This window comes from Odocoileus virginianus, chromosome 31 (assembly GCF_023699985.2).
Source record: "Odocoileus virginianus isolate 20LAN1187 ecotype Illinois chromosome 31, Ovbor_1.2, whole genome shotgun sequence".
NCBI classification, from domain to species: Eukaryota; Metazoa; Chordata; class Mammalia; order Artiodactyla; family Cervidae; genus Odocoileus; species Odocoileus virginianus.
The window spans coordinates 15658791-15678919 of record NC_069704.1 but is presented as its reverse complement, the minus strand read 5'-3'; the positions used below and the strand labels follow the sequence as shown (position 1 = coordinate 15678919).

The 20129-nt window shown below is 42.6% G+C and overlaps 1 long non-coding RNA gene across 1 annotated transcript; it reads right to left on the bottom strand.

The window, feature by feature from the left end:
• Positions 1–951: 951 nt before the first annotated feature.
• On the bottom strand, positions 952–7622 carry LOC110136243 (uncharacterized). Its single transcript, XR_002313579.2, has 3 exons — positions 7474–7622; positions 6044–6301; positions 952–1498 (listed from the first exon to the last, which is right to left on the bottom strand). It is a non-coding gene; the product is annotated as an uncharacterized lncRNA (long non-coding RNA).
• Positions 7623–20129: the final 12507 nt, after the last annotated feature.

Sequence of the window (20129 nt, the reverse complement as noted above, 5' to 3'; positions counted from 1 at the left end):
CAGGCTTAGAGCACCTCAGACTTCACCTGTGGGAGCCTTTTCCGTCCCCTGTCCTGCCTTTGGCTTTGCGCCCAGGAGTGAGACCTCTGGGAGTTACTAATATTTTCACAAAAAGAGCAAAGCCAAAAGTGGGCTGAGGGATGGAATCAAGAAGAGATACTGACAAATGTGTCTGCTGCCAACACCCACCTCTGGTGCAAGTAGGGAACGAGGAGTCAGGATAAATCAAGGTCCAGGATCAGATCAATATATCTAGGATGAGAGTGAGTGTAATAAAAATAAATTGAAGGTAGATCTGAGATCAGAGCTGTCAGGAAGAGACAGGTCGTGATGAGACAAGGGGAGGGAACTAGAAAGTAGCTAGTACTAAGAACATGATAACTTACATGAATAGTTTATGACCACGCAGGGCTTCTCTTTAGAAAGTCTCACGCCCAGCTTTGAAAGGAAATCTCAACTCATCTTAAAGGTACAGTCCCTGAAACCTGATATCTGAGAATGTCATCTTCCTTCCCCTTTATGGAATGGCTGAGACTTATTTGTAAGGAAGGCACACCCAGTTAACGCAAATGCTTAGAACACTGTAGTGAAAGGTCAGGCACGCGATCAATCCCCATGAGAGCCAGTTAGGTTAGTGCTGTCTCAATGTCGTATCTCTGCTTTCAGCCTCAGGCAGCTCTCTGGGGGAATAAATGCCATTAATCAGCAGGGGCACCAGGCAAGTTCATGTGGACTGTGCAACAAAAACTCATTCTTTCTCTTGGAAAAGATCTCAAAGCTCACGGTGAATCGGCGGCAGGCTCCTTTTATGAGGACAGCACAGCCTTTGGGGGCTTATCAAAGATCATAACTATTTCATTCCTCTCCAAAGGGAGAGCAGACTTAAGATATACCATGATTATTAATTCATCTTTATGCAATTCATAATATATTTAATAATATTGGGTTGGTCTTTGCACTCCCCTAATTAAATTACTTTGATTCGCTCTTCTTACACTCAGGTCCAAATAACTAGACATAAACACAGGCAGTTTATTCTGCATTGCTCAATCAATCTCATTCTATTGAAGGAAGGAAGGAGACAGAGAGAAAAAGAAAGGAGGGCGAGAGGGGGAGAGAGAGAAAGAGAAAAAGAAAGAAAGAGGCTTTAACTCTTTTCTGTGCTAACACAAAGCAAGCTTTAGCAAAAGTATGACCTCTGAGATCCCAAATGAACTTGCCTTCTTTTAACCTGGAAAGATTACATCTTGGGCCTTTTCAGTGTCACCATGTCTTCCTTCTTTCCATTTGCTCACCCCTGTTTAGTCAAGTGAGCTTCATCTGGTATTTTATGATTTGAGTGGGTAACTCTTCTGATTCTGAACAAAGGACCATACTTCATTCTGACAATTTGTCCCCTCCAGGCTTTCCTCATGAGTGGTTCCTTCCCAACCTCTTTGGAGAATGATGGTGAAAGTCTATTTATTCAGTACTCCTCATGGGTGAAGGCTCTTCCAACCTATAAATAAAACAAATTTAACTTTTACAGGGTTACTAATGCCATGGAGAGATAAACACATGAGCTGGCTGCCTGCTGGCTGCAGGGATCGGCCCAAGGATTTTCAGAAAATAGCCCAGGGCTCTTTAATGTATGAAGAGTCTTTTATTGTGATATGAACTTAACCAAATAAAAAAACAATAATAATTCCCTCTTTGTCTTAGACTTCCTTACTAAAAATAAAGCTGAAATTGATTATACACTGAGACTATGATGATTGAAGGATTTATAGTCATTTACCACATTTGAAATTGGGGAAAAGATCTCCCGAGGATAGAATGCTGGTGAAAGTTCTATCCGTGCACTAGAGGTTATTTAATGGAACATTTGGTCGTGGTTTAGTTGCTAAGTCATGTCTGACTCTGCGACCTCATGGACTGTTTGCAAGCCCACCAGGCTCCTCTGTTCATGGGATTTCCGAGGCAAGAACAGTGGAGTGGGTTGCCATTTCCTCCTCCAGGGAATCTTACCAAGCCAGGGATCAAAAACCACATCTCCTGCATTGCAGGTGGATTCTTTACCACCAAGCCACCTATCAAATATTAACAGTATGTTTAAATTGTTACATCAGAACATTTAAGGTGATAGAAGAAAAAATAAAATACTACCCCTATCCTTTAATATAATTAATTAATGGGATCAATAATGGCTTTTTTTTTAATGTTTCACTGTCAAAATGTAATTATCACTATTATCATGTAGAAGATGGAAAGCAAGGGAGAGTGAAATGGAAAGGACATTTGGAATCAGATGGACCTGTGTTCATATTTATGTCCTGGGCCCCACTAGCTGAGTGACCTTGGGAAAGCTCTGCTGAAAAATGAAGATCATAACTGCTTTATAAGGTCATTGTGAAAAAATATGATGTGGGTCATCACTCAATAGAGTGCTCAAAAATTCAGTTCCCTTTCCCCTTCCCAGCAAATAAAGTCTTACAATAATGCAAGGGAAGAGAAAATTTAAATCTGGGGGATTCTGGAAGAGTTATGAAAAGAGGTAGCATTTTATCCTGGGAATGGGTAGACCTAAGAAATTAAATAAATTTCTTACAAAGAAAAAAAATAAAGAGTATGGATAATTTGGGGAGAAGAGTTTCCATGATCAAAGACCCAGAGTCAAATAGTTGCGAGTCTCAACAGGAAGTTAGGAATTGAGGAGGATACAATTTTAGAAAGAAAGATGGCTTCAGCAAAGGCCAGGATGTTAGGTAAGAATTGCTTGCATTTATAAAGGTAACTGAAAAAAAGTAGAGAGTAGTGGGAGAAATAGGAAAGGTGGGTAAAATAACACTTACTGAGGACCTCTTATGTGCCAAGTATTCTGTTCCCTACTATATAAATCTTATCTCAATTAATGCTCTCAACATTCCTGAGATATGAATCATAATGGACTTAGACAATTTCAGTCATGTGCTAAAGTTGTATAGTTAGTAAAGGACAAATTCAAATCTAAACCTATGCTGCTCTACATCCTTATTCATTCACTCAGCCTTTCAGGAAAATAAATATACTGGATCTTGCAGCCATGTAAGCAAAAATGACAGAAGACTGAAAAGGAGGTTGTAGTCAAACAAAAAAAGAAAAGGAGATGAGTGGATGGACAAATAAATGCAAAGGTGGATGGAAGGCTAGACATATGGATAGAGAATGAATGGATGGGTGGATGTTGGCCAGAAGTATTGTGGAGGTAATGTCAATACAGTGAAGGGACTGGAAAGAATTAGGTATTAAATATAACTTCTGGTTCCAGAACATCTAGTAAAATCTGACAGCATTAATGAAGACAAAACACAGGAAGAAAGAACAAGTTACTAAAAAGGGGGAAACATTCAGTGCTGTGACTCAAAATAAAGTTTTATGGGAACTGTCTGCTAAAACATTGTTAAATGTGAATATTCTCATCAGATGCCCAGAGCAGCATAGATAGATCATCTACCTTGTTCAAGGGGTGGGTTTCCCTGCCAGGGATAGACAAGAAGGCTGATCCTCATCTGGCAAGGGATAGGGGAGGCGGTGAGTTGAGTCTCACTGCTCACATCTGGATTCTGATGGAAATAATTAGCAAAAAATTTAAGAAAATAAATTTTCCCAATGTTTAGCACACAGAAGAACAGGTTGTTTCTTTTTCCTTTGGAACTCCGTATTTGGGTCACTTGAAAACATCACTCACAAATCATGCTGTCTGAGGATTCTATGGATGTACTCCAACTGGAAAATCCTCACCCATGCTCAACGCCCAGCTTCAATGTTAACTCTTCTGAAATGTTCTCATCTGTGTGAACTTGACTGAATCACTTAGCCAGACAAGAAGGATCTGTCAGAATTTCCTTCCGTATGTTGTTCCACGTGAGACTAGGTCCTAATCATTTTGCATGAGTTTTGGATGGCTGATCAGAAGCAGAAGCCATATGCATTTTACACTCAGAAGGTCAACCAACTTCAGAGCACCAGGCACAGTTGTAGCTGACTTGCCTCATGGTCATGGGGCAGCAGCCAAACCAGCAGCAGCTCTGGTTCCCAAGAATCTTCTCTCAGTTCTTCCAATTCCTGGGTCACATGTAGGTTTAGCTCAAGGATAAAAGGCACCACTTCTCCTGCAGGATTCATGCATCTCTGAAGCTGAAGACTTGAAGCCAATGAGAGACCGACATACGTCCCGGGTCATGGGCTCCAGTCTGCCCTGTTCTCCTCCCCTTCACATCTACCTTCCTTTACCAGTGTCCATCCTATTGACTCTGGCCTCCACATCCAATCTCAAAGACCAGGGGCTGGCAAACTATGGCCTGCAGGACAAATCCGGCTCCTCTCTTGTTGTTTTATATAAAGTTTTATTGGAACATAGCCACGCCCATTTGTTCATGAATTGTTAAAGGCTGCTTCTGTGCTATATTGGCAGAACTGAGTAGTTGCTATAAAGACCAAATATCCTGCAAAGGCTGAAATATTTGCTATCTGGCAGAAAAAGTTTCTCAAAGCCTGGTAAAGACAATAGCCATGCATAGACTGTTAAATCAACTCCCACAGTGATGTAAGGTTGAATCTCTAAATATATATGCACAGATATAATGCACATGTGTGTACATCTGTACAAATGTTGTAAACAGGCATTTATTTATTGGTTGTTTTATTTCTATGGTCCCACCATGATTATTACACAATCGCTACTCCCTCTAGTACTTATAAAGCAGGGAAACGGAATGCCTCCCTATCCTGTTGTGCACAGTCTTTGCTATCATAGCACTTGCCATATTGTTTTGTAATTGGTTTCTGTCTCTATCCACGTAGTCTCTTTTACTAAATAATGAAGCTGTAGAAGCCTTGTTTCAATAAAGAATAATTAAGTGAATGAATAAGAAAATGAGCAAATGAATAGATGCAGAGCAGAACAAACGGATGTTTCTCTCCCCCTGGTTTGGCCTCTCTAGCTTTTGGAAATGCCCACGGTCACATACCAGCACACAGAGCCAGAGCCTGGCAGACCAATGTTTGACTCTCGGTCTTGGTACTGGCCCAGCCTGCTTAGCGAGCTGGGCCACGGGGCTCCTTCCCAAGGCTGCGCTGTCTTCCATGCCCCATAACTCGATAGGAACAAAATCCAGTTCTGGGCAGGCAATGCTCTGTTGGATGGTGGAGCCATCGGTGGCAGGCAGCCCTGAGTCACTGCAGTGGTGGTGGCCCTCTGCCAGGGGGAAGCTGGCAGGTGCTGGGGGAGGGGGCACTGGGAGGTGGGAAGAACCTGTTCTCTGCCAAGCATGTTCATGCTCAGGACCTCCGTTGATGCTTATGAGGGTGAAGGACACCCTCCTTCACCCAGAACTCCATGAGACCTAGGGTGCCTCCACGACCTTGGTCAAGTCATGTAACCTCTGTGTGTTTCTGTTTCTCACCTGCCAGGCTCTGAAGCGCTACAATTTTATGATCAAGAGCTCAGCATCATCTTGACAGCCTGTGACTCCTGCTTATGCAGATTTTCTCTGCCCAACGTTGCCTCTTAAACAGAGGTCATTTCAGAGAGGAGAATGGGGGAAGGGTACATGATGACTCAGGAACTCACACCAAAAGATATTGTTGTAGATAAAAGTCAGTGTATTAGCACTGAATGAACACTTACATACCAAAATCTCTAATAAGCATTTGAACTAAGTATTGGTTGCTACTGCCTTTAGAAATTGAATTTCATATGTGTGGGCATTCATGCCAAGCACACGGGGTGTGTTGTGTGTGTATGTATATGTCTATATTCTCCACATGGAGAGAGAAAAATAAATTCAAATAAGGTGTTAATTTTTGACTGCCTTAAGTCATACATATTTCTGCATATATGCATGCAAGCCTCCATTACTAATTTTAGTACTGGTAATAAAAATAACACTAATATTTGCTGAGTACCTACGATATATCAGGCACATATATTTCATATATTTCAGTTAATCAGGTAACAACCTTTTATAGTGAGTATCATCCCAGTATGGAAGAAACTCAGGATCAGAGAACCTAAGTGACTCACCTGCAGTCACACAGCCTGGAAGTGACAAAGCTGAAATGCCAACTCAAGTCTAGCGGACTCCAAAGCCAATGTTATTTCTGCTGTGTTAAGTGGCCCCATTGCAGTGTCTCTGAAAGGAATCCCTCTGTCTCACTGCTGCATGACCAAGTCCCTACGCCTTGATGCTAGTCTATGAGCATCATAGGTCTTGGTTAGCATCTTAGTAAGTAGATCTGGGGCTGTGACCACAGCCAGGCATTTCCGGATGATGTCTATTGCCTATAAACCAAGAGAAAGATTATTTATTGAGTTAGCATCAAAGCCATGAGGGGATGTAGGGATCAGCACACAGAATTTTCTAGGTATGGACACTGAGTCCAGAGGAGAGAACTGCTGATCCAAGTTCATATAGAGATGGAGTCATAGATGGTTCACGTAGAAAAAACTAGTTCTTTTTTTTTTTCTAGCAGGTCATCTTTTTATTACACTGTCACTGTTTATTCCCTGCAATTCTGTCCTCCTCAGAAATTTTAATTAAGTGTGAGTGTAAGCGTGTATCCATGTGAGAGAGAGAGAGAGTGGGTGTGTGTATGATATTGAAAGAAAGAGATCACAGGAGAGTGCTGGCGGGGAGGAGACCAAGTTGGGGAAGCATGACAGGAAGACCAGTGTCTTTTTTAAGCCAGAGAAAGCATTTTCAAGGGACCAGAGAGGCACCATCTAAATGGTGACTTTCCATCCTTGACTGGAGCAGAAGCTGGCCTAGGAGGGCTTTTCCGAGGTCTTCTGCCACCACTTTGCAAACCTTAGAATTAAGGAAAACCCTGAATGAATGCCCTGGTGCTTTGGAGGTTGCAAAGACAAAGCATTTGTGTCCTCAGGAGCTGGAGCTGGGGCCACCACTTCCTCTCCTTTCCCATGGGAAATGGGAGCACCAACAGCCTGGAGGAGCCTCTGTGATCCTCGGTGTCTGACTCTCTGCCCCTCTCTTCCAAATGCATTTAGAATCTAATGATTCTTCTCCTGCCATGAACTGAAGTCCACCCTCCTCACACCCCCCACTCCAATCAGCAAGGATTTGTCAGTGTGAACCCTGCAAAGGGTAGGCAGAAAAAAGAATCTGAAATGGGAAGATCCCAGGGTGCGCCAGAGTCTCACCCTCCAATATAATAAATAACATGTGTGATGGGGCTGAGGGTGGGCAGGGAAAAGATGCATCATTCACTTTCATGGAGGTCACACTGCCCTTCTCTGCTCTTTTCAGAGAAAAGCTTTTTTTTTTTTTTTTTTCTTTTTTATACATGCACACTGCACTCACTCACGCATACATGCTCCCTGCAAGAAGCCGACAAAGCATTTTGGTCATCTACAGGCCACTCAGCTTCTTCAAAGTTGCGTAAGATTAAAAAAGCCTGACATATCCAATATCCCTCAGCAACTGGTTTACGTACCTGCATAGACAGATGAAAAAGAAGCTTGGGATGTATTAAAAAACATGTATGTAGATGATGGATAGGAGAGAGAGGGAGAGAGAGAATATGATACAGATTAATGTCTCGCTGTCTTTTCCGAGTCTTTGTGTTTCAGGCCAGAGTGGTGGTGCATTGGAAGGGTTCTGGAATTTCAGAACACAAAGTAGCAGTTTTAAATAATGAGAGAAGATTCCACATGGAACGCTCATCTGGCTGAGGCAGCCTGTGACTGAATAAGAGAAAAGTGCCCTAGAAGCTATTCATTACGAATTCACTGGAAGCTCTCAAACGAGGCTGGCAGAAGCTGAAATTGAAGTGGTCTCTGACCTAATTTTCTTCTGCATGAAACATCTGCATCAAGGCTCTGTTTGATGTATTCCACTTGGCTCTGTCTACGGGATTGTATCACATGGCCTCCGTGTTGCCTCCTTATTGAAAGACATTTCCAGCCTGTGCAAGGTAATGCAATGTTACTGTTACCCAAGCTAATCACTCAATGTGCTCCTAAAATAGAAACAATAGCAGTTCAGAGACAATGTTGTCTGCTGGCTGTTCTGCAGCCTGGGCTCCTGGCTTTCCAACTCAGATTTGTGGCATTTGTTCGCCTCCTGTGATTCCAAAACAAAGGAATGTGAGAAGACAGGCGAAGCCTTGCAAGATGATGTTGAAGGACCAGCAGCTTTATGTGTGAGAAGCTCCATCTTATTTGGTCCTTTGAACCACTGGCTAGGATTCTGGCATCCTTTAAAACCAGAGGCAGAGCACTGCTGAGAGATGTCTGTCTGAAGAAAAAGGAAGGGTGCCTTGATGGGGGTGTTGGATTGGATTTTTTTCTAAAAGCAGATTGACACCCTCAACTCCAAGAGACAGAATGAGACAGACAGAGGGAAATGTGTACTGAATGTGGAGTGCTTTGTGATTCTTTGGTGATCTATGAACTACTTCTAAAATTGACTTTCTCCTCTTAAGCTCTCCCAACCTAGCTAGGATGCAGGAGTGCATTTTAAAAAGCAATAAATGATAATAATCTTTCTTTCTTAAAGCAACTGTAATGAGGCATCTTCTTTATCCTGGCAGAATAGCTGTTGCCTTTCTCCATAAAGGTTTGCTGCACAGACTTTGTTAATGGTGTGCAGCTATTCCCCACCATCCCAGTATTCTGTGAATAACGGTGGTGTCTTTTGTGGCCCACCCCCTGAAGAAGAAACCTTTGAAATTCTAAATGACTGTGCTGCAGGTTTTAATGTCTGCTTCAGAGAAAGAACTGAGAAATATGCACTCACTGAGCAAGATACAGCATGCCTCAGAAAATCCTTTCTGCCTGACTCCTCTGTCCCACGAATTTAGATGAATATCATTCTTACAGATGCCCTCGAGTTCTCTTGATGCCAGGAGAGAATGACAGGTGTGATCAACAGCCTTTTTTTGCCCAAATATTGATACCCCATGGCCAAATATGTAGTCACTCCCTCCCCTTCTAGGACTTCCTAATCAAACAAAGCAATCAGTGTGGAACATCTGGGAGCCAGTGGCATCTCTGAGATCAGGTGGTGATCTGGTCCCCTGATGGGGAAGGCACAGTGGAAAGAAGTCAGCCACATGGGGGTGAACATCAGTCTGTCTATTAATGAAGTCTCCACAGAGAGCCCAGAGAAGGCACTGGAGCCAAGGCAGCAAGGTAGGCATCTTTAGTCAACTTTGAGAAGTAAAGCCAAATACACACAGACAAAACTGTAATTCAAAAAGATATGTGCACCCCTACGGTCCTACCGACACTATTCACAATAGCCAAGACACAGTATCCTCCACAGGCAGATTCATAGCAACTGGCCTGGGACTTTGCTGGTTTTAGCATGAAAAGTTAGTGTCCTGGGAATACCTGCATTTCTGGGCAAATCACTGGGTACACAGTATGTGCTCAATAAAGGGGCCAGATGCACCTTGGTGAATAGTACTCTAGGATTCATGTGGATTACCTTGGCGATTAGTATCCACTATCTCTCTGAGAAGCTGAAAGTGTCCAGTAAGTCTGACTCTCCCACTTGTCATTCTTACAAAGGCACCAGTTGTTATAAGGCAGAGGTGTGTGGCCAGAGAAAGAAGGAGGGAGGGAGGAAGGAGAGATGGAGAGGGTGAGAGAATGCATGAGAGATAGTTTGAAAGGAAAAGAGGAAGGAGAAGGTAAAGACAAATCTCCAGATAGCGAGTACTCGGACCTTACAGTAGAGCCACAGTTTATCATGACCTGCACGGCCTTGCATGATCTGGTTTAGCTTTCCTTTCTAATTTCATCTCCAATCGCTCCCCATGCACCTAGTCTAGCCAGAGAAGCCTCCCCACTATTCCTCAAACACATAAGCCAGTACTAAACACTCCTGGGCTCCCCGCTACCTGGAATGTTCTATCTCCAGCTGCCCACGGGGCCTCCTTCAACTCCATCCAGGCCCTCGTTCAGAGCTCTTCCCTCCCCAGCCAGTACAAACGAGCTCTTCCCTGCCCATCTCTGTTCAGCCTTTGATCCTGCTTTAATCGTCTCCACAGCCCTCATCCCCAGCAGACACATTACGTATTTGTTTACTGTCTATTATCCATCAGCTAGTGATACTATCTAATAGAACTTTCTGCAGCATTCTATATCTGCACCCTCCCAGACCTGAGCCACTAGTCGGCTATAGCAACTAAAGGATGTGAAACTCAATTATTTGAGTACATGAAATTTGCCAGCAAAGTGGATGAGCTGAATTTTTCATTTTTTAATGTATTAATTTAATTCAAATAGCCACATGTAGCTAGTGGCTACCATTTTGGACAGTGAGGTTCCAGAAAAGTCTTTGAGAGCAGGGATTTCTTTTTTTCTATCTTGTTTCCTTTCAGGTTTCCCGGTTCCCAGAGCAATGCCAATCACATAAAAGGCCTTTCATAAGTACTTTTAAAATAAATTAATAAATCTGGGTATGGAGCAGGCCAGATTTTCTGATCAGGAAACAACCTAACGTGAGGCTGATTCTAAATTTGAATTATCCCAGGCCAAGATTCAAAATGGCAACATGACTGAAAAGACTGTTTAGATGCAGAAGTTGTCAAAAGGACTTTCTCTGATCTAATTATGTCACCTCCCTGAACCTCAGCTTCCTTATCTTTTGAGTGGAGTATAGTAGTTGCTCCTTAGTATCTAAATGAATGGTCACTCAAATAGGTACCCAATACAATCTGAGTTCTCTGGTGATGCTAAAAGCCCATGTATGTATATGGAGCAAAGCACTTTGAACGATGCTACTTTGTGATTTTCTTACCAATGATTCCTGTCGGGGAGGGGGATGATTTATTTTTATTACAAAATAAGTCTGCTTAACAGAAGAATCCACAACAGAATTCTCTTAAAACAACTAACTCCTTAATGCTTTTTAAATGAGATTATATCCTGACAAATCCAGGGGCCATGCAATTTATCACACAAAGCAAGGTTTACTTGCATTTTCAAGGATGCATTAGGGTATTCCTTTGACCTGTTCATATTCTTACATCTTTTTTCTAGGATTTTGCTTTAATTGTTGCAATCTCAGAAAGGTCTAGCATTCATTCCTTCTATTGGTTCAAGAAGTTCTTATTAAACCCCAGATGTGCTGACCACTCTTCTTGACACTGGGAATATAGTTTCACAAAATGAAAAGCTGAATAAGATAATACATGGGAAGCTTTTAAGGTACTACCTGATACACTAAACATGCCGTTAATACTAGTTGTTGTTGCTGGACTCTGAACTCAGAGTCCAGTGGGAGAAAGAGACAAGAAACCATTAAACATATGTATGCTCAGGATTATTTTCAGTGCAATGGCAACTATAAAACAGCGTATAGCCTATAACTTTAGGGACCTCAACTGAGGCTCCACCCCAAAGTGGTCTAGTGTCCATTAGGGAGTAGCTTTTCTGATCTCAATAAAGTAATAAAACCCTGTTTCTGGAATATTGTTGAGAATGCCTCAAGTGGGTTATGAAAAATGCAGGTCAGACCACTTAAAAGGACAGACAGCTATGATTTCAGCTTATTAGAGGAACTTCTTTTTGCCTGCTGGCCACTAAATGTTTAGTAAACGTCTACAGCCATGAGAACAAAGTGATAAAGAATTTCTAGGTCAGGGGCCTCTTCACATTGGTCAGCCAATGAAGCTGCTGCTGGAAGGAGATATTCTGTGAATGACAAGGATGAATGCAACCCAAAGATCTAGGGGCAGAGTTGATTCCATTTAGTAGACATTCATTGAGAACCTGCTTGGAACCAATATAACAGTGAAGGCAATGGAGAGGCAAGAAAGAGGGCAGGACAAGTTGTCTGCCTTCAAGGACTTTACAGTTTGTAGGGAAGCTGCCATGCTTCCCCTCACGCTGAGGATGGGGAAGGCTGTTGGAGCAAACATGAATGAACTGAGCTGGAATTGAGATGGGCTCTCACGTCACCTCCCTCGCTGCCTCCTCTTTCTCATCCTCTGGCTCCTCCTCCCTGCCCTCCCCACCCAACACCACCCGCATTCACCCAAGCCTCCCCCAGGACAATAGAGAAGCAGCCCTCGGTGAGGCTGGGGGGATTCTCCTGTCTGCCTCCCAGCCCACATTTGCCTGGCTTTGACTTTGCTCGATGGAAAATAAATCACAGCCACTCCATTCCGAGTCGCTGTCCCCAGAGAGCTGAGACCTCACCTCCTCCCTTGGAGCCTGCCTGCAACATGGGCTTGTCAGGTACAAAGAGAAAAACCTTCAGAGATCCACACCCCGTTTGGAGAGCGAGGAGGGTCAACAGGAATAATTGCTAGCAGTTGAATGTGAGCGGCTGGAGAGAGATTGGAAGGAAAAGGTTTCAGGAGGGGAAGAAAGAAAAGGAGGGAAAAAAGCCCTCACCGCCCAGCCCCCCCTCCAACCTCCATAGTCTGTGGACAGAGAACCGCATGGTGGTCTGGGTCCTTGTAGAACATTTGTGTGCCGGACAATAGCACAGCCTGGCTTCAGATCATCAGCTGCTGTTTTCTGGTTAGCTGTCCCTTTATGTGAGTGCACAATGCGAGCCTTCAGTCACTGTGACTCTTGAGGAATACATCTGGTTTTTCCTTTCAGACGCTCTGAAAAGGTCAGCCTGTTCGTTTCTTAGACGCGAGACACCGCATCTTTTTTTCCCTCTCTCTCTCCCTCTGAACTGGAAAGACAGACCTACACCTTTTCTTGCCTCCTGGTACATAATTAGACATGGTGCGGTTCTAGAAGCCAGTCAGCCAGCCAGCCCATCCTCCGCACTCTCTGAGAGAGACTCACAGCCCAAACTCCCTGCCTCCCAAACTCCTAGGCTCTTCACAAAGCTCTGAAGGGCCCTCCATCCCAAGCCCACTCCCTGGGGTTCTCTGCTTGCTGTTTTGTTAATTACAAGGATCCCATGCCCTCTCCTCAATCTGCTCCCCCGGCACGGTCTACGACCAATGCTACCTCCGTCAGAGGGATGGTTTGAGAATTTCTGGGGAAAAAAAAAACCAAAAACCAACATTTTAATCATTTTCACTCGAGTGATGGTAAAGATTCTTCATGCGCATTGTAACATCATAATAAATGTGCCCATGAGGAAAGAATGATCAGCAGCTGGTGTCTGACAAATTATCTCATTCCAGACAGGCAAACAGTCCACAGTGGGGAGAGGCCGGAGAATGAAGAGGCAATTTGGCACACGATCGGGGTTTCACCTCTCGAATGATGGAGGTCCAAAAGGCCCACTGTGTCTGGGCCTGGGCCTCGGAGGTTTTCTCTGGCTCCTCTGTTCTCTCATCACCTCCCGGAGCTCCTGACAGCCATGGAAAAGGGGATTACTCTCTGGGCTCAGCCAGCCCATCTCCTGCCCCCCCCCCCCCCCCAGGGCACTCATGTTCCGGCCATAAGAAGCAATTACAGTCCATCCTCCGCCATAAGCCATGCTCTTTCATGCGTGGTGCATGTTATTTCCTTCTGCCATCACACCCTGGCCCCATCTCACACTCGTAGGTCACGTTCAAAACCCTTCTAGGCTCCTTCTCACTCCACTACAGACTCTCTTCTGGAAGTCTCTAGCACCTTTTCCTAGGAAGTTTAGCATACCGTTGTATGGTTATACTTTTTGGCAGCCGCTGTCATGTGTTTTTAATGAACCCTGAGTTTTAGGTATTGTTCTAAGCACTTTTCTTCTGTAACTGGTTAATCCTCACCCACACCCACCCCCTGGCCTAAGAGGGAGGACTCCTCCCCTTTTTATAAGGAGGAAACTGAAGATTTATTTATTTTGCATCCTTGGCCCCAGCACATTCCCTGGGTGGTGAAGCTAGAGAAGCCTGGCCTCACCTCTGCTCCTGGCACTCTAGGACCTCACAGGCTCATTTCCACTTGCCATGATGGCTTACTATTATAAGGTTCCAAAGGCCACACACTTTGTGTTGTTCTCAACATAGATTCCATCTGTGAATTTATTTTTGGTGATTTTTTTTTTTAATGCCAGAATCCTTCCAGAGAGAATGCTCCCTGAGGGCCAGGATGCTACCTACCTTGTTCACATGTACATTTCTAGTAACTAGAACAGTATTTGTCACTCATTAGGAGCATAATACATTTTCTGATGAGTGGATGAGGAATGAATCAAGCAATATTAAGACATAGGAACATGATCTGCATTTAACCTGGGTCCTGATGGCAGCCAACATTTTGTGAAATGAGGCTCTAGGGGTAAGGGCACGCCCACTGAGAACTGGGAAATTTTCAACAATTATTCCTTGATTATTAACTTAGATGGAAGAGCTTAGAGCCTTCAGCATTGTTTTCCATGCCCCAAGTGTTTCCATCTCTTCCTGCTGGAATGATTGGCAGTAACAGAATTGTACTGTTGATTACCTCACATAACTGTGGGAGAAAATTGAGGTTGCTTGCAGTTGTCTCTTAAAATAGTCTTTTAGAACCAAGTATAAGAAGCAGCTATTCAGCAACCATGATTTGCATCCCTACTATGTGCTGGGTGGTTATAGACACAGAAAATTATGCCATGTGTGAGCATGGCTGTTGTAGGTCACGTCTCACTCAATCTCCAGATGAGGACAGTATCATCATTCCCATTTTACAGATGAGGAAAACTAAGTCTCAGACAGATTATATAACCCACCTAAGATCTTACAACTTTTTAGGAACAAGACAGAAGCTTGACTGTTTAAGATACAGTGAGAAGCTTGAATGCTAAGGTCAGAACATGATATTGATTCTGTGAAAAAGTAACAAATGGAGAAGTTTCTAAAGCTTGCAACCTATGTTGATGAAAGCAACTAAGAAACTATATATTGGTGCCTGTACTGTTGAAAAATAGAACAAAGAGAAACAGTAAGTTGCAGATGTCCTCAATGGTCAACCCAGAAGGCAAGGCTGATGATAAACAGGCGTAATATTCAATACATGTGCTTATGACAAGTGTTTAAAGATGAGCTCTAGCCTCTCTCTTGAGTATTTTTAAACCTAGAAGGAATAGAGAAGACCTCTTGATGGGGGTGTCTCTAAAGAGAATCCAGAAAACTTGAGTCTCTTATGTTATATCACCTACTTGAGGGTTAAAATCTGGCTTTTGGGTTTCAAAATCGGCTTCCTTTGCATTTGTTTATGTTAGGCAAGCAAAGACTCTCTAGTATATAGTATCCTTCAGGTTTAAAAACAGCCACCTCTTCTATTGTTATGTTGCAATTTAGAGCCAAAGAAGACTACAGACAAAGGGGAAAAAATTGTTTCTGGTATTAGAGTTCTTGATTGGCTTAAAAAAAAATGCCATATTTTTAACAGGAAACCCGGAGGGACCCAGCTTGGTCCACAGCCATGTCAGTGGAAAGAGTGGCCCTAAGACACAGAAGGAACAGTTGAACTCTTCATTAAAGTTCTCCTGTGGAAGTGACCCACACGGGCACAGTTATACTGATGGTTTGATGGGTGCCTTTCCCTTTGGAAAGCTGGGTTTACAAAGATCTTAAGTTAGGATTCGTTTTTACAGTGGGTTTTGAAAAACGGATTTCAGTGAACAGGAATGTTAAGAACAGGACTTGAAGCATCTCCAGCTAAGATAGGCCTGGTTGAAGTCACACTCTGTAAGAAGGACGGCTTGCTTTTTTTGACACCGGTCACTGGAGTTTTGTCAGAGGTAGTTCCAAATTGAGATGGAGAGCCACGAGAATATCTAAAGCTGTTCCCAAAATGGACCTTAACAAAGTCTGCAAAAGGATTCACTGGGCTTTATAAAACACGTTCTGTGCTGAACTAACAGCAATTTGTCACCAGTTGCATCAAATATATGCAGTGTCGTATATAGTAGTATGTAGGTAACAACATGGTCCTCCTAAGAACTTTCAGTTCTTCCTCACTAAAACCAAAAACAACTTTGGAGAAACATGGTGAAAATAAAAAGTCTCTGTCTGATCTGGCCTGGCTTGGCCCCCCCCCCCTTCAGGGATCCTAACTCCAGTGGGCTCTGGGCACTGCCTTCTCCAAGAAGGTGTTTCTGTTACCACACACTGTTGACATTGGTCTATTTTCTCTAGTTCCATCCACAGTTATTCAAAATTCACTTGGAGAACCTAGATTATTTTTTTTGAACTTTTTATTTTATATCGGAGTATAGCCAATTAACAATGTTGTGACAGTTTCAGGTGAACAACAAAAAAACTCAGCTGTATATATACATGTACCCCTTCTCTCCCACTTAGGCTGCCACAGTACATTGAGTAGAGTTCCATAAGCTATTTAATAGGTCCTTGGTGGTTATCCATTTTAAATATACTAGTGTTTACATGAGCATCCCCAACTCTCTACCTGTCCTTTCCCCCTGGGAACCATAAGTTCGTTTTCTTTGAGTCTCCTTCTGTTTTGTAAATAAGCTCATTTGTATTATTTCCTTTTAGATTCCAACACAAAGGATGTCATACAATATTTCTCTGTCTGACTTACATCACTCAGATTGACACACACTAGGTCCATGTTGCTGGTGCAAATGACATTATTTCATTGTTTTTAATGTCTGAGTAACATTCCATTGTATATATGTACCACATCTTCTATACCCATTTCTCTGTTGATGGACATTTAGGTTGCTTCCATGTCTTGGCTATTATAAACAGTGCTGCAATGAATACTGGGGTGCACAGATCCTTTCAAATAATGTTTTGGAGAAGCTGAATTTTATCAGTGACAATCTTAAGACAATTTTCTGCCTCAAATATTCACCAGTGTTGCCTGGACTGGGCATTTGTTGTTGTTGTTGTGTTCAGCCACTAAATTGTGTCCAACTCTTTGCAGCCCCATGGACTATAGCACTCCAGGCATCCCTTTCCTTCACTCTCCCAAAGTTTGCTCAAACTCATGTCCATTCAGTTGGTGATGCTACTTAACCATCTCATTCCCTGCCACCTGCTCCCCCTGTGCCTTTAATCTTTCTCAGCATCAGGGTCTTTTCCAATGAATCAGCTCTTCGCATCAGGTGGCCAAAGTATTGGAGCTACAGCTTTAGCATCAGTCCTCCCAATGAATATTCAGGGTTGATTTCCTTTAGGATTGATTGGTTTGATCTTCTTGCAGTCAAAGGGACTCTCAAGAGTCTTCTCCAGCACCACAATTTGAAAGCATTGATTCTTTGACGCTCAGACTTCTTTATGGTGCAGACTGGGAATATTGATTGATTATCCTGGAAAGGATTTCTCTTTCTGTTTGCTCCTAATTGCTTCTTTGGAACTCTAAGCCAGTGCTGTCTTATAGAAATAGAATGAGACCTACCAATATGAACCATGTAGGTGTGTATGCTCAAAATTTAGTAGCTACATTAAAAAGAGTAAAAAAATAATTTAAAATACACACAAAAATCAAAAACATTATTCCAGCCTGTGATTAAGTTTCAAAGATCATTAATGAGTTCTTTCACACGCTTTGTTACTTTTTTCTGTTACACTATCTTTTCAAAATCTAGTGTGTGTTTCAGCCTTACAGAACATCTGGATCTGGATCCATCAAATTGCATGTGTTCAAAGGGCACATGCTAGTGGCTAGTGGCTACCATATTGGACAGCACAGCCAAGTCTAATTTAGGGGCTTTGAGTTCTGTCTGACTGAGTATGGTAACAGAGAGTTGCATCCTGCTCACATTTTGGTGAGATATAGATCAACCTGAAAATAACTTCCTACACCCCCACCAAGGAGGTATACCATGATAGTCCCTGTGTATTAAACTCCACGGCCTCATCTACTCCAACCTCTTGTGTTATTATTGATGAATCTTTGCATTTGTAGTTACCACACTGAACACAATAACACAAAAAGCATTTCCATTCCATAGCCTTCACTTCATAATGTTTTTTTCTTGGTGGTGGTGGTGGGGGAAGGTATGTGGTTTCCTAGGTAGGATGAGAATGTTGAGATAAAAAGATTGTTTTATTTTACTCTTTCACTTGCTCATTTTCTTTTTCTCCTCCTTTGTTTCCGGTGCATTGGAGAGGATGTCGAATTCCTGCTTCTGTGGTTTATGGGGTTTCATGCCTCCTCCTATTCCCAGAGATGCTTGCATGCTGACCACGTAATAGGTCACCTGTGAGTGACCTCCATCCCAACTCCACTTAAGCCAACTTCACATCTACAAGTAGAGGAGGAGAAGAGAGGACAGACAGGGGCCTAGGACTGAATGTGGTGAGCTTGGGGAGTGCGAGGAGGTAGGAAGCAGGGGAAGAAAACATCTTAAGGATAAAACAGGAGGAAAACAGAACTGAGGGCAAAGAAGCAGCTGAGTATGTGGAGAGCATAGAAAATGGCTGGCAATTACAGGGGAATGGTATTGTAAAGCTGGTGGGACCATCAAAATACACACATTGTAAAGGTTAAGTGAAATGTTTATTTTATTTCTTTCTCCTCCTCAGTCAGCCTGACTGAATACGATTAGCAGGCAAACCGCACTGGCTGCATACTAAAATTAGATGTTGGTTTGACTTCTCACTCACCGCATTAATGCACAGACGCCTCTTCCACATAAATGCCTTTCTCACCAGCCTCAGTCACCTTACACATCCTTCTCCAGAGCTTGTGTTAGAAAGGAAACACGGAACTTTCACTTGGCTAGCTCTCCTGTGCAACTGAGCACCTCACAGTGGAATGGAAACCATCCTGGTTTCGAGCTGTCAGACCTGAGGGCAAGTCTAGGCTCCCCACCATCCCAGCACTGCAACTTTGCGCAAGTCCATTTCCCTCCCTTGGGCAATAGTTTCCTTGTCTACCAAAGAGACATGCACTTCTCTTTTTTACCTGCTTACAGGAATTGAGGAGAAAATAAAGTAATGAATAAGGAAGCACCTAAGGTGTCTGAAGTCAGACACACAAGGATTAGTGTAATTATTAATGTGTCTATGTTGGCCATTATGTCTAAACATTTGATAAGTTCCTCCCAGTTAGAGAATGCAAGGCCCAGACTAGGAACACTGGTTCATCCAAAATCTCCTGGACATCAGTGATGTGGGATGAAAATCCAGTCCACTGCCACCCAGCCTGTATCTCCCCATCATGTTGTCTTTCTGGAGAAAACATTCCCCACCCAACTCACAACACAAAGCCCATTCAGTCAACAAGAGAGAGAAAAAAAAAAGGTAATTTTTTCAAATTTTTTTAAAAGAAATTTGTCTGCAAAAAATAGCTCTTTGAAAGACTGATATCAAAATAACTTTTTCTGAAAATTTCTTTTCCTTCCCCATTATTTAGGTATATTTGGTTACTACTTGGAAAATCTGAGATACTTGGAATGCTTAGCCTAAAAAAAAAAAAATGACTAAAAAAGGTGTACTTGGGTTTTTTTCCTTTATTAAGTACACTCATAGCAAGAATATATGGATTTTTCATTAGCTAAATACTTGCACAAATATTTCTTTAATGAATTGATTTTCAGTGAAATAATTCACTGGATGAAATAATCTGTTTTCAGTTCTCTGTTATGATTACATATACAAAGTCAGTGGCCACATTTGCATGTACATTCACTGTGTACCAATACCACTTAAATTTTGTTCCTTGACCCTACTTGATGACATGCCAGAATGACAACATTGATGGGCTTCAGAGCTGGTTCGAGTCTCAGAAATGCTTTCAGCAGTGAGACCATGGGCGTATTACAGTCCTCCTTAACCTTAGTTTCATCATTTGTAAAGTGGAAATAATACCATCAGTGTCACATCATTTCCTGAGAGATCTTAGATAAACAATTTTTATGCAAGAGCTTTAGGAAATTCTAAGTCTTATAGAAAATAATGTTTTCATTGTAATTCATTTTATAATGCTATATTAGGCAAGGGTCACTTTTTTCCCTTGTGTTGATCACTGATAAGGCAGGCAAAGGATCTATGACCTTAAAGAGGGTTGGACTCTGAAAGGGGGAATGCTCATACTGAGAAATAGCCTATAATTCTCAGAATTAAAGAACCCTAGGGATTAGCTAGGGTATCTCCTCATTTGTCAGGTAAGAAAAAGGGTGGGTGGTATGGGGAAGAAAGCCCTGGATTTCAGCAGGGCAAGAGAAAAGACCAAAGCCAATCCAGAGAAAATGCTCAATGTTCTGTCTCTACATGTTTCACCACACTGTGCT